The 14,339-nt window shown below is 33.9% G+C and overlaps 1 long non-coding RNA gene across 7 annotated transcripts in view; it reads left to right on the plus strand.

Moving 5' to 3' along the window:
• Window positions 1-14,339, plus strand: part of LOC145691106 (uncharacterized) — a 471,970-nt gene that overhangs the window by 105,333 nt on the left and 352,298 nt on the right. For all 7 annotated transcript variants that reach the window (XR_014132338.1, XR_014132341.1, XR_014132340.1 and 4 more), the window contains exon 2: window positions 4,313-4,369. This is a non-coding gene — a long non-coding RNA (uncharacterized LOC145691106). The remainder of the gene's footprint in view (window positions 1-4,312; window positions 4,370-14,339) is intronic.

Here is a 14,339-nt window from a genome sequence, read left to right on the forward strand (position 1 = left end):
TAAAGTGAGAACAGAATCACTGTAATATTTCAATGCTTTCGCATCGGGAATCGAAACCCAGAATCTCGTGCAACAAAGACCCATAATGAAAAATGAAATGAAATATTTCAGTTTAAAGTCCCACGATTATTATTAGGCTAAAGGAGACGATGATTAAGGCAAATGAATGGTGATGGAAGAATTGGTGGAATGAGAAAGTGGGAGTAAATGGGAGTACACCGAGAAAACCCACGAACACGATGTTGTCCACCACAAATTACTTGGCCAGTGATCAATCCAGGGACTCCATGCACCAAAAGTAAGAGCTCTACCACTGAGCCACCGTGTCCCGGTCCATAATCGACTCATTAGACTAGAGAGAAGGGCTGTTACAGTAAAGACATTGTACATTCAACTTGGCTACCAAATCTATAGACATCATTATTTACGTCGAATTGTGCATTTTCTGGACAATGTTCTTTGTTTCATCGTTATAAGTAAATGAAAGTTATCCTGAACTGGTGCAATTTTCTCCGAAGAATTGTTTAGTGCTAAACCCATTGTTTATAGACGTTTACTATGCTGTATAGCATATAAGTAAAAAATATCGATAGATTGGGGTCAAAGTTTGAGTACTATTGACATCCCTTATTATGATGTTGAATCAAAACTTGGCAAATTTAGAGGCACATAGTGGCCCATTGTGGCAAATGGCTAACGTATGTGGTCTCGGGTGCAATTAACAGTAGAGGTACTTTCTCGGATACGAACTCAGAACTACGTTCATACGCTAGTCATTAGGCCAACAAGGAGAATTAATAAAACTCGGAACCCCGTGCACCATTTCCAATTAGTATGATAGTTTCGTGTATCTAAATGTTTTGAAATACAATCAGATAAGAATTATCTAGTGGTATGTTTTCCTTTCTATTAAAACGTCCAATGGTTAAACTTTGTAGGTGAAATGTTTACTAATGGTAGACATGAAATAAAAGAGGAAAGATTTTTCCCCAACCAAATATTAATGTGAAAAGTAACAAAGAAATTATATTTTTTGAGATAACAACAAAGGTTTCTGAGAAAGGGGTAAGAACATGGAAAATAGAAAGATAAAGGCAATGGACAACACAGAATAAGAGAGAGAGAGAGAGGTTTGTCTTGGGGAAAAAATATCTAGTCTTGTATCAGAATGTAAGCGTTGGGTGTGCGGTGTCCAAGGTGTTCTAAAATATGACCATCTGCTACTATGATTAATGTGGCTGCACGGGGCTGCGGCCTTATTTCATCTGCTTCGCTTTCGAAGGAAAACAAGGGTCAATTCAACCCTTTCAAAAAATATTCTCTCCCCACCCCCGTATACGCTTTTCCCTTTTGAAAACATCCCTAAACTGAGAGAAATCAGAGTTTGCCTCATTCACGAACGGGTTAGTGTTTATTTCCTACTGTAAGAGAAATACTATTCCCACATCAAATCTCTTTCTAGTAAAATAACTTCATCTCCATTGTTTCTTAAAAATAACATAAACGGAATAATTTTAAGAATTTGCTTTGTAGGATATAGAACTAACTTATTACTATAATCCAGTGTATTTGGCATTGTGATTTATTGTTTAAGCCTACTATTTCCCTTGGATATCAGTATCGTAATATCCACGGTTTATCTAAATGAAAACTCACAGTGAAATCGTACAATATTATTACAGTGTTTAACGGGGGAAAAATGTCCAGAGATGAGAGATATACCAATCGATATATTTTTTTACCTAAACAAATTGATATGCGTAAGTGTGAAAAAGTCGTGCGCAGTGTTAGTGAAAATGGACAATAAATAAATAAATTTTGTAAGCCTAAAAACTGATGCTGTACAAGAATCATACCATTTATTGATATGAAAGTAATACTGAAGTATGGGCTCATTAATTTTTTTTATTATGATACTAACAAGATGATAGTGCATAGTATCGTTAATGAAATATAGTCTAAAATTATAATTAATTCTTAAATTATAATTTCTATTTAACTAAAATATTGTCCAAATATAAGACGCGTTAATTATCCGCTTCGTTGGATTAAAATAAGAAAAAATCGTAATATGTTCCGATAGCCAGTCACTTTTTACTATACTGAAGCACTCTCTAATATCGGTCATTTTCGATCATTTATATATATATATATATATATATATATATATATATATATATATATATATATATATATATATATATATATATATATATATATATATCCCCCCACGCCAAATTTTTACCTTCAAAGTGAAATGATAAAAACTAATCCAGGACCGAACCTCATCTATGTTAAAAACTTGGTCGAGTGATTCAAGAGTTCTTAAGTCACAAACACAGTCACTTTCATTTTTATTTATATAGATATATGAATCCAGATATCATGTCGAGCTGAACAAGATAACATTGTTGAAGGTAATTTCTCGTCTGTAGTTTTCGAAAAAATCGAAAGAATAACCTAACTTTTATAGCGTTAAACAATATGTCGTTTATTCCCATTAATAGTTAACAGTTTTAATCTTGCTATAAGAAATTATATTTATTAATATTCCGTATATGTTGTAAAATATACCTTTAACTATAGCAGATTGTCTTTTCCTAACATTGATATACCTGTACATACTCTTTACTAAATATTTCTTGTACTTTGTATTGTCGATATATTGAAGGAATATGTGTTTAAATCAATTGCGATGTCGTAGACATACATAGTGAACTGAACAAGAACGAAGGCCATGTCAAAAGCATTGCTTAGCTAAGTGCGTAGTATTTTATACTTCCTACAAAAATATGTAGCTAAATCTTAAATGTTATTCTTTGATTTCTGATAACTCTTGAAAAAAAAGAGAGAGAGAGAGAGAGAGAAAATGAAGGAGAACCAGCCATAGAAGTTGATAAGCACTCCTAAAGTCAATATTATAAAGTAGCTAAGGTAAATTCATAAATTATTTTCAAATATATTTAAACGTGTATTCTCGTAAGTTCTATCTGTACATGACATTATTTACTGTATTCAAGGAAAGAAACACTGGCATCAAGCCTAACTTGTAGAAAGTGTTCATAATCGAACTTAAACAAAGACATTTCATAATCAAACTTAAGTAAACGCGACCAAGGGCGCCCATCAGGAGGGGCAAGGTGGGGCGCTCTCCCCCTTATAGGAAATTGTACTTGGGAATATAGAAAACAGCAAATTATCGTAGTTACAGCAAAATTTGAAACTATATTTGAAATATCGCTTATACTTGCCCCCCTGGAAACCACAACATGGGAGCCCTTGAACGTGCCGTATACACAAGGAAATCACCTATTTCGAAAAAGATAGTAACGTGGAAACTTCATGAGCTAGACTTGGGAGAATGGAAAAGAGAGTTTGGGTGTAAGAGAGTCATCGAAGGCCCAGCAGTAGTTCGACAAGAGTTCTTTGCGCATTACCTTTGCTTACGGAGGAAACTATTGTAATTTATGTTTATGAAGCTATTACTAACGTGAGTGTTAAAAAAATTGTTTATATAATGTCTTTGTGTTTCTAAATACACCTACAACCTGAAACGATCCGAACATAATTAATTTTATTATATCAATGCCTATGATATCTTCAGTTCCATTCAGTTGTGTTACAAATTTCAGGTAGACTACGCGAATCCTCACAGACTAATTATTTAACAGCTTTTTGTTATCGTTTTATCTTAGAATCTACTGAGTTAGAATAGCCTATAATGTCGATAACGGTACTTGTCTTAGCTGTCTGTCCTAATCCTGAGTTTTTTCGTTTAGTGTGAGCAACTTTTTTTAAAAAATAACTGAGATCACTACATAAATGTTGTCATTTGTAAGCTAGGAGAAAATAAGTTATTGTAGTTTTACACTTGTATCCTAAAATGGTCATTATAGGAAAAAATATCTGATATACCCAAACAACTTATTGACTTAAAATTTGGATCACTTAAAATGGACTAAATAAAGTATAATGCTGTTTCCCAGGGGAAATCATTATAGGACTAATGACGATTCAGGTCTCACTGGCGCTCTATGAATCTGCCTAATGTTCTTCCCCAAAGTTTAATACTGTATTTTAAATCATAACTTTGCTAATTATTTTTGTTATTTTACTCAGAACTGAAATATTTAAAAATGAAACTATTCTATAACTACACCACAGCCTACATAACGATAAAGTAAAAAAGTTGCATTTCCAGTTTACCGTTTTAACAATTTAATACATGGAAAAATCAAAATTTTTGCCGATAAAAGTAAATAATCGTTTATTTTCACTTTTACAGCTCACATTTCTTTTTATTTCTTTTCAGATGGAGGAACAAATCGTTTTTATTATATGTGAAGCAGGAAGGTTTAGTAGAAGAAAGGTACGTTCAAATGATTACATAATTTCTAAATTTTACTTATTGTATCATAATTATCAGAAACCATTAGTAGAATACCTAGTGTTTGGAAACGATCTTTAAGTGCCTTCGGCACAGAGGATCCGGGTTTGACTCCCGGTGGGATCTCATGTGGTTCGGATCGCATGTTAAGCTGTAATTATACTTCTCATATACATATATATACATGTGTAGCTTCTTTATTGTAAAGAACTCTAAAGTCTAATCAAACCAATTACCTGAAACAACATTTTTATTTCCTGGAAAGAGAACATCGAATATAGACTAATAAGATCGGAATTTACTATAATGCCCTGGAAATTAAAGGACTCCGCCTTTATCTACTCTGTTTAATAATGTTAACCACGAATATTTTGTTTCTGTGCAAAAAATGTTTAGTGGTTCTCCATAGAATCAGCCAATACAGTAAACGTTTCATGAACATTGATTGGACTTCATGAATAGATTACTCAAAGTTCCTCTTTACTGTCTTTAGCCGAGTTTATTTTTACTGTGTTAAAATTTTGTATACATCGGATTAGGGACGGCATACATCTCTCGACCTAGGGGCGGCAAACACCTTTTGGCCTAGGAGCGGAAAAGCGTAAAATCCGCCCTTGTATATGGAGAAGAAAAGAGACAGAGGGATTAACCGCATTTTCAAACATTGTAAATTGAGTATGTATACTGTGTGAAGCTAGCTTAAAGAAGGCAATGAGAAGTAATAATTCGATGCATTTCTATATTAATAAAACCCGGAATTACAAGTAACGAAGAGTTGCATTTTACTATATCAAAGATGGGATGGCAAATAAAAATAAAATTGGAAACCCGTGATTTTAAATAAATTGTTTCTGTTGCATAAAGAAGAATTAAGACAAAAGGAGAAGAAAAGTAATTCTGCCTCACCTTTTTTTTTTATAAAAAAAAAAAATCTCGTCCAGCACTCTCTCTCTCATTCTGTGGCGACATCAAAATAATTAGGAACGAGACGAACTAGGATGGTTTGCATGGAATCTTGGGCAAAGCAAATCGCTTTGAATTAATCAGCTTGTCTTATATTTTTATCTCTCTATCAGCAGCTACAATAAAACTGATTAACATTTTACTTGCAGACGAAATTAGTCAAAAAAGATTTAAACAAAAGAAGATCTTCCACAATCAACTTGTTCGATTCTTTCTTCCTCGTTATCTGATTTCGTTCTCCTTTGTTCTCTGTTGGAAAGGGCTTAAGGATCTGTGTAGTTCCTCACCCAAAGGGTTACGGAAGAGGTATTTAATCGTTCTGTCACGTTTTCCGAGGAAACTACAAATGTGTCTGTTGTTGAAACTAGAAACATTTATAATTAAATATTTTGGTTCTGTTAATATGCTAAGATAGAGAGGTCTAAATATTACTATTTGAGATTGCTAAAGCTAACCATTTTACTTGCTGTAAGATGTTGGTTGACTGATTGATTGAGTTTGGCTCCAAATTTGATTTCTGAAGATATAAGGCAGGAATTACTTAAAATAGGTTTCGAACATAGAGTTATAAATTAACCACTAGAGGCACAGTTGGCGCTGCAAGTGCGTTTATCTTTCAACCGCACTGGTTTTATACCAAAAACACGCTTGTATGGCACTGTGTGTTATGAATAACGTTTGACTGGAGGATGAAAATCTCAATTTTTTTGTGTGTGGGTTATCGCTGTATAGAGAAATTTAAAAGAGAAAACGAAACACCATTTCACACATAATTACACATATATTTAGATATCGGAAAATTATTTATCTGCAAAAGTATTTTAATGTGTAAAATTAAGGCTATTATCGTTGCCCACTTACTGGTTCCTCGAATTGCAGCAACCTTGCTCAACTCCCTTAATAGCTAAAATTCGTATTATTTTAATCATATATGGGGGGAGATTTATAATTCTCTAGAAAACTTCAAAGCAATTGGTAATTTATCTATTGAAAATTAGTGACAGTCAGGTACGTACCTGGGGGGTGGATCCTAAAGAGGTCCCGTCTTTTCCGTAATTGTAATCTAATTTCAGGGGCAACTCTACAAATGTTAATACAACTTATTCCAATACTGAATTTGGACCCCCCGAAAAGCTTTAAAACTTCCTCCATCATGCTCAACGGCACGTAAATACATTACACTAATCAGGTGAGAAATTTACGTATTACAATTTATAATAACCTGACGTGAAACGAACATGTAATTAATACAACCAAGAAAGTTTACTCTACATTGCACTCACTTAATAAACTAAAACACTTTCTTTCAGTAAAGCAAAAGACTCAATTGCTTCAGGCGCTCCTGCTTCTTATATTTGACTATTGTGACGTAGTATATAATTTATTTATTTATTTCGGAAAAGCAACAGGCAAATGCCTAATTATAGTTTTCCATCATTGTATGGTAATAAACTTTAAAATACACATATAATAACATAACAATATGATTTCAATTGTATCTCTAAAATACATATATTATAAAATAATAATATGAAAGCAAAATATACGTTAAAATACAGATAGCACGATATACAGGATACAGTAAATTTATATAGAATGAAAATTTTATTTATAACTAAAATATCTATATCTGGGTGTCCTTGTGACATTTCATTATACAATATACACATTTTTCTGACAGGCGATACATCCAATGCATTAGTCCTTTGCACTGAGAGCTGGAATATGCCATTATGGAGTCTCGTTGCTCTATATGGGGCATGAATTTTGATTTCTGATAACAAATATTCTGAATCTATTGCACTATGAATTATTTTATGTAAGAAAGATAAAATGAAATGACTTCGCTTGATTTTAAGAGATCGTAATGAATATTTGTTTCGAAGACTTTCGTAATTCTCAAATTTTGGATATATCCATGTCTCTTTATATGTCAAAAAGCGCACAAATTTATTTTGAGTGTTTTCGATTTTGTTTATATATTTCTTACTATTAGAACCCCATATTGTCACTGCATATTCCATCTTAGACCGTACCTAGGTAGTGTATAATGTTTTGAAGACATTGGTGTTGTTAGAAAAATAACTTTCTAATTTCATCACAAAGCCAAGGTTCCTAAACCCCTCACCAACTAATCTGTTGACATGAATATCGAATGATAGATTTGCCTGCAGAGTGACTCCAAGATAATGACCTATCCAGCACTCTTTCGGCTCAATTGGAACGTATGTACAACACAAGCATTTGATTTATCTTTAATCTCCGTCGCTACGACCATATTACCCCGGCATTGAATGAGCTTGGCTGGCTACCGCTCCATCTTCGGAGGAAACATCACATTTTAGTAAAAGTGTTCAGCATCGATACAAACAAGGCCCATAAATATTTAAACAATAATTATCAATTCGTTGCTCGTCATTGCCACGTCACTAGAGCAGATCACTTTGCTACTTCCTAAGCATCGCACAGAGACATACGGCAAATCATTCGTGTCTACTAGTATCCATTTCTGGAACAATTTACCACCCAGTGTGAGGAACTTAAAATCAAAATCAAAATCTGCCCTAGAAACAAGAAACTTGTTAAAGCAGAACCTGTCCGCTTAACTTAACCATTTTCTGATAAACATAACACAGAACTTTTGTAAAATTCTTTACAACTGACATATTTATATAGTTTTGTATTATATTAGTTATCCTTATATTATGTTCTTAGTAAACATGTGTATGTGTGTGTGTGTTTTGTGTTTATGTATATGCTTGTGTAATGTGAATCAATATATCGTGTTTTTTTTAAATTTTATCAAATAGTTTTCAACCTCTTGTTAGTAGTTAGGTATAAAAGGGGCCATGGTCCTAACCTCGCTGCTGCAGAAAAAATAAATAAATAAATAAATAAATAAATAAATCCTGTGTACGTCCCTGGTGACAGTAGCCACATTAAGCTGACGAGAAGTGTAAGAAAGGCCACATGTTGAATGTATGGTTGTAGAAAAGAGTAAATATGTTTAATACAGTGATCATTGTTTATTATTAATTAAAGCATTTAGTGCATTTTTCAAATGTTCACACGGTATCACAAAGTGATTGAAACCATAATACGACGCATCAGTGTTACAATTTATACTTTACTGTCATTTTCTATTTTGCTCCAGTTGATTTAGATAAAATCATATAAAATAACCACTAGAAGTATAATTGGCGTCATTATCTATGTGATTCCAGCTACTAGCACTTTGCCAATTGAACAGTCTTTTGTTTTCTAGTTGTATGGCAAAAAGTAGCTACCTGTTATTTGTTTCAATATGAAAGCTATGTTATTGAGTGAAAATCCAAACAAGATTTCTGACTAGAACATCCTTAAAACATATTTATTTAAAAACACAATATTACTAATGGATTAAAAGAGCATAATATTTTCGGAGCGTGAAATAATAGTGTTTTTGTTCTTTTTATAAACTCACTCGGACAGCTATCTGAAAGTGGAGTAAGAAAAGTTATCACATAAACTCAGAGCACAAATAAAATAACATAAAGGCATAATAAATATTCCAGGCTTCTGTACACCTCATACGATACTCCTTGCTATCTACATATTAAAATAAGCTATTTGGATTTAATTTGTTGCGCGGTTAATTTTGATAAAACGAAGAAATAAAATACTTAATTGTGGCTAGCGAGACATGTTAATCTATAAATTAATTAAATACTTACTTCTACTAAGAAAAAGAAATACTAAATAAAATTGGAAAATTGCGCAAAAAATGTGCAACGTTGCCTTTATTACCATAAGCATTTCCACTAATAAAAACAGTCTCCAAAATGCAAGTCGTCTTAGGGAAAAAATACGAAGTAATGTATGACAATAGCATTTTCAGTTATCGCTATTATATGTGTGTACGGACGTTGTTAGAGAGGGGGATATGTCCTAGTCAATAATTTTCTGTATCATGCCTAACTGTTAGATTGCCTTAAGAAAATAGTTATTGGAAAACTGAAAGGAAAACAAATTTATATAAAATAAACACAAAATATATTTCTAGAAGTTCCCTTTAAATATCGTAGACAGGCGTTCGACCAGAGATAAGGATTTGTTTATATTTTCCAGTTTTGGCCAAGCACAAACAAGTATTTGTTTAAATATTGCAAGTGTGTCTACCACGTATTTTAGTATCAGTTGTTTCACCATCCGCGCTGCGTCGAACGACAAATAGACCAGAAGCCTTTCATAGACATTACAATAGTCAATTTTACTTCTTTGCTCCTGATGCTCATACGGTGATTTCTGTTTTGCTAGAGATCCAAACGAAAACTGCCAAGAAAGTGAGGTCCATAGTGCAAGGAATTTTAAATCCCCAAAGACCAGCAGAGGTCAAAATTAGCGAGTTCGCAGAGTTTAGGAAGTCACAGATAAAGCATGAGAAGGCACATATAACATTTTAAGAAACTGTAGGATTTAAATTCCAGGATTCAAGGTGTAAACGTGCAATGTTCTGTAAATATATATATTGCTTTGTAAATATTAAAATGCAATACAAGCAAATCTCACAAAGGAATGGCGTTTATGCATTTTATTTCCCCGTTTATGTATATTATTTTACTTGGAAAAACCCCGAAATGCATACTGTATTTGTCCATCAGAAATTCCACTTGTCCACTGTATTTGTTTAGAAAGTGACCTATCCACTTTACCTTCATATTCCAAGGTTAATACCCTTGTAATAAAATTTCCATACATCTATCATGTGCTCCGTATAATCGATGATACTGTTCAAGTCCTCAAATGAACAGGAGCTTATAATATACGGTTAATACCATTACACATTGATTTACACTTTATTCACTTTTATAACATACTGAAATAATATCTTATTGGGATTTTCAACGTTTACTTACTATTCATTGAATTCCTACAAAGATTTCTTAATATTAAAAATGCTACAAAACGTGATTTTTAAAAGATAACTCAAAGAAGATAAAATTAAATTGTAAATAATGTCAGTTTCACAAATTCTTTTCTCATGTTATATCTATACGTATGTAGTATTTTATGTAATAGGATTTATACAGTATCTCTTATCATAACTTAATAATGGATCAACACTTATAGAGAGTCATGTTCAAAAAAAACTGAACAATCATTGATTTAAAGAGAAAAGTCCATTTTCTATACTGTGAGAGAGAATGTAACGAATGGAACCCTAAATTCATTACAAAGTAAGCTACTGAAATCTAAAACAAAGGAGTAAAATTAAGAAAAGGCATTTAAATAAATATAATATTTAAAAAGTAAAGTAATATACATTACTATACAATTGAGAGACATTAGTTAGGGTAGTACAGGTTAAAAAAATGCTTCATCATGTTTTTCTTCATTAGTCAACATTCCAATTAGAACGTAAATATAAGGCTTAAGTAAGTTTTGATATGTCTTTATCTTTTCCAGTTCATTGTACGGCTTGTACATCAACTTTCAATAACAAAACACCTTGTAGGTTGTTCCTGGAATCTTAATATTGATTTTCTTTTTCGACTTAGGATGATCACATAATAAGAACGTGCACATGACATTGACAATATCCTCGGTAACAACTATAACTGAACTTGTAAAAACTTATTCCTTTTTTATTTGTTGTTATTGCCAAATCTTGCAACTTAAATTTTACGCACTTCCACCAAACTCAAGCTCTGAAATTTTGTAGAGATACGAGAGTAGTCCTAAAAGAAAGGTTTCCAAAGCCCTCGAAATTCAGGGAAACTGTTCGTGCGGCTTTTGGCAACGCTGTTGCGTTTGTTGTCCCCCCAGTCACAAACAAACTAGCGCGCACGTCGCTAGGGCACTCAGTCTTGGCTTGACAGCCATTTCTAATGGAATTTGGAATAAACAAGCAGTTTGATTACACTCCCAGTGCTTTGAATCCCAAGCATCCCGATCAACCGAGAACTGTGCGAACTGTGGAGATACAAGCACGTGTTTCTATGGAACTGGCTTCTCTTCTCACTGATCGAAGTTTACCCGCTGATTGTCTGCCCTATTTGACATTTCGAGAACAAGTTTGCCCGGTTTTGAGTTACATGAAGCTGACGCCATACCATCCACAGCTTATTCATGTTCTTAACGAGGACGACTTTGACAGATAAGTTGAATTTTTCCCCAACGTTGTCTTGGTCGTAGAGGACCCTGTGGAGTGGCCCGCGAGATCACTTGAGAGTGGGGTGAACCCACTTGACTTTATCCTTTGGGGTCACCTTAAAAACAAAGTGTACACTAAATACTGCTGACTGCTGACAATGAGTAAGTCATGCATGAACTGATTGTTCAGAAGTTCAATAATGTTTCGGTGAGTTGGCGTCGGAAGGAATATGCAAATGTTCCTGTGCGTCTGCAAGCCTTTATTGACTTAGATGGAATCAACTCGACAACTATTTGAAAATCGAGGACTTATGTGCGTGTGACTCCATTTTTGTAACTTATCCTAATTATTTTATAACCATTTCTATAAACATTGCAACATGTTATATACTTCTCAATAAAAATATCGTCTATTCAAAACTGCCTAATTGAGTCTGGTCCACTAGTAATGTGAAAACAAACAGAGCTTAACGAATGAATTTGGAACGGCTTAAGCTAAGCCAATCGTTCTTCAGTTGTCCCAGAAACAATAGCAGAACCAAATATATAGAGCGTAGCGAATTAATTCGAGTTTCATAACATCTTCTAGAATGAATTATCATAATCCAACTTTCGTAGCGACATTTCATCTATAATAGGTATCATCAAGAAACTGCGGAGAACTTGGAGGAATAATCAGTTGTATAGCTTACAAGCCCATATTTAGGTATTTTACTACACTGGGCTCAAGAATATTTTTCGCCCCTTCACCTTTATTTCTTCGTATTCAGAATAGGCCTACACAATATGTCTACGTCGGCTTACATTGAGCCACTAGCAACATGGTAGGTCGTGCAGAACCAAATGCGTGGATTATGTTAGCAGCAAATGAGCAATAGCCTCAGTTATTGCTGGTAGCAATAGCCGGTAGTGCCCACCTTGGGTAGTGCTATAACGTAAAAATTGTGTCACGCTGTTGTACCAACATTGTTTTCAGTATAGACTTCCCTTAAATTTCTCTCTCGGAGATAACTTCTTTTTTCTGCATACATCAATCTCAATGCCGGACTGGGTGTGGGCCTGGGCCTCTGTGGCCCTTTCGTATTTAAATGCGGGGCTGAGCCTAATATATTGTTAGTGTATGTTTTCAAATAGGGGAACAACATGTGGCTTCAGCTTCAGTGTGTATTTTTTAAACATAACCCACTGTGGATTGCAGCACCAGGAAGTTTCGCTTTAGATTAGATGTTTAGGTAGGAAGTTGTGATGTATAGAACTTGTGAGATGGGGAAACTCTGTAGTGAAAATACCAACGGTAAACTCGCAACTGTGGAGGTCTCTGTGCTCATCAAAAGAGCAATGCCGCTTCCTCCTTCCGATAGAAAACGGCATCAATTTAAAACCCTTTAATTCTATATATCAACATCAAATAATAATCCATCTGTTTCGTCATTCCGAGCAAAAAATATATATTTAAGAAGTAGATAATAGAGATGATGATGACGAGTTTTGACTTGAAAAGGATCAATTCCCAGTCATATAATATGTTTTTATGGTATTGAGGTCCATAATGTATAGAAGAAGAAAAAAAATGTTTCTAACCCCTTTCCTTGGGACAAATACTCCCATATTTTCAATTTTTTGTCTGACAGTAACTCTAGGTCTATTACTGGTTTCATTCCAAAATAATTGGACATTGAAGAAGAAAGAAAGATAGAAAGGAGGAAAACAAAGAAGAAAAACGCCTTTCTTTTGGTCAATTGAATCCAAAAAATCACCGTTCCTTGAAGCAAAAGTTATAAAAAGGTACTAAAAGTTCATGAAATCTGTATGATCTTTAACCTTTTGATAATACTTCAAAGACAATTGTCCCATAGTCAAAGCAAATGTTTAAAGAATTTTTTAAAGGAGAAAAATCTTCAATAACCTTCAGCATACAAGCATAGTTGTTGCAAGAGACTTCGATCTCCTTTTCTTTCTCTTTCTCTCGTAGTCCGTCGTCAAGAGGACGTTAACAATGCCTACGGGAGAAAACGACCTGTCGAAATGGAAATAAATTGCCAGTGATTTTCCCATAAAATCACGTGTGAGTTCCGTATATCAGCTTATTAAGAAACAACAAATTCCAGTCATAATTCAAAAGAACTCTGAATCATTCACAAGTGAAACCAGAAAAGCACCAGACGAAGATAAAGTAGACTATGCGTTTCTCTATTCACCCTTCATATATATATATATATAGGCCTATAGTTAAATGTTAATAACTATCAATCAGCTTTTGGTGGCGGTTATTGTATGACCTGATTCCCCTATTTTTTATATTAAAAATTGTAATAAATGACTTTGTTTTTGGAATACAAGGTACAGTCGCCACCGACAATAGATACTGGTTTCTTCGTAATTTCCTTTGTAGAGATAGGTATGGAATGGTCTAATTTGGGTATAGCTTTTGTAGCTTGTAAAGAATCACACTTTTCACACAATCCAGACCAGAAGTTTTAGGAGGGGACGAGGTGGCTCAGTGGTAGAGTGCTCACCTCTGGTGTCTGGTTCGATATCAGTTTGCACCAAATAGTGGACAAATACCGTGTGCGTTGGTTTTCTCGGGGTTCTCCTATTTTCTCCCACTTTTTTCACCATTTCATCCATTATCAGTATCTATTAGCCTGCGTGCATAGTTGCGAGACATTAAACTTTACAAAAAAAATTTACAGCTTTAGTGTTAAAATCTAAAAGTCATGTATATATCATTCATCCAAATAAGATCCATGTCATTCAGTACGTTGTTTGATATGTGTTCCCAAGTTCATGAAGGTGGAAAAGTCTTGTATAGGAACTTCCTTCACACATCAGTCATATTTTTTTATGGTACTAAATT

Source organism: Thermobia domestica, chromosome 1 (genome assembly GCF_964235325.1).
Source record: "Thermobia domestica chromosome 1, izTheDome1.hap1.1, whole genome shotgun sequence".
NCBI lineage: Eukaryota > Metazoa > Arthropoda > Insecta > Zygentoma > Lepismatidae > Thermobia > Thermobia domestica.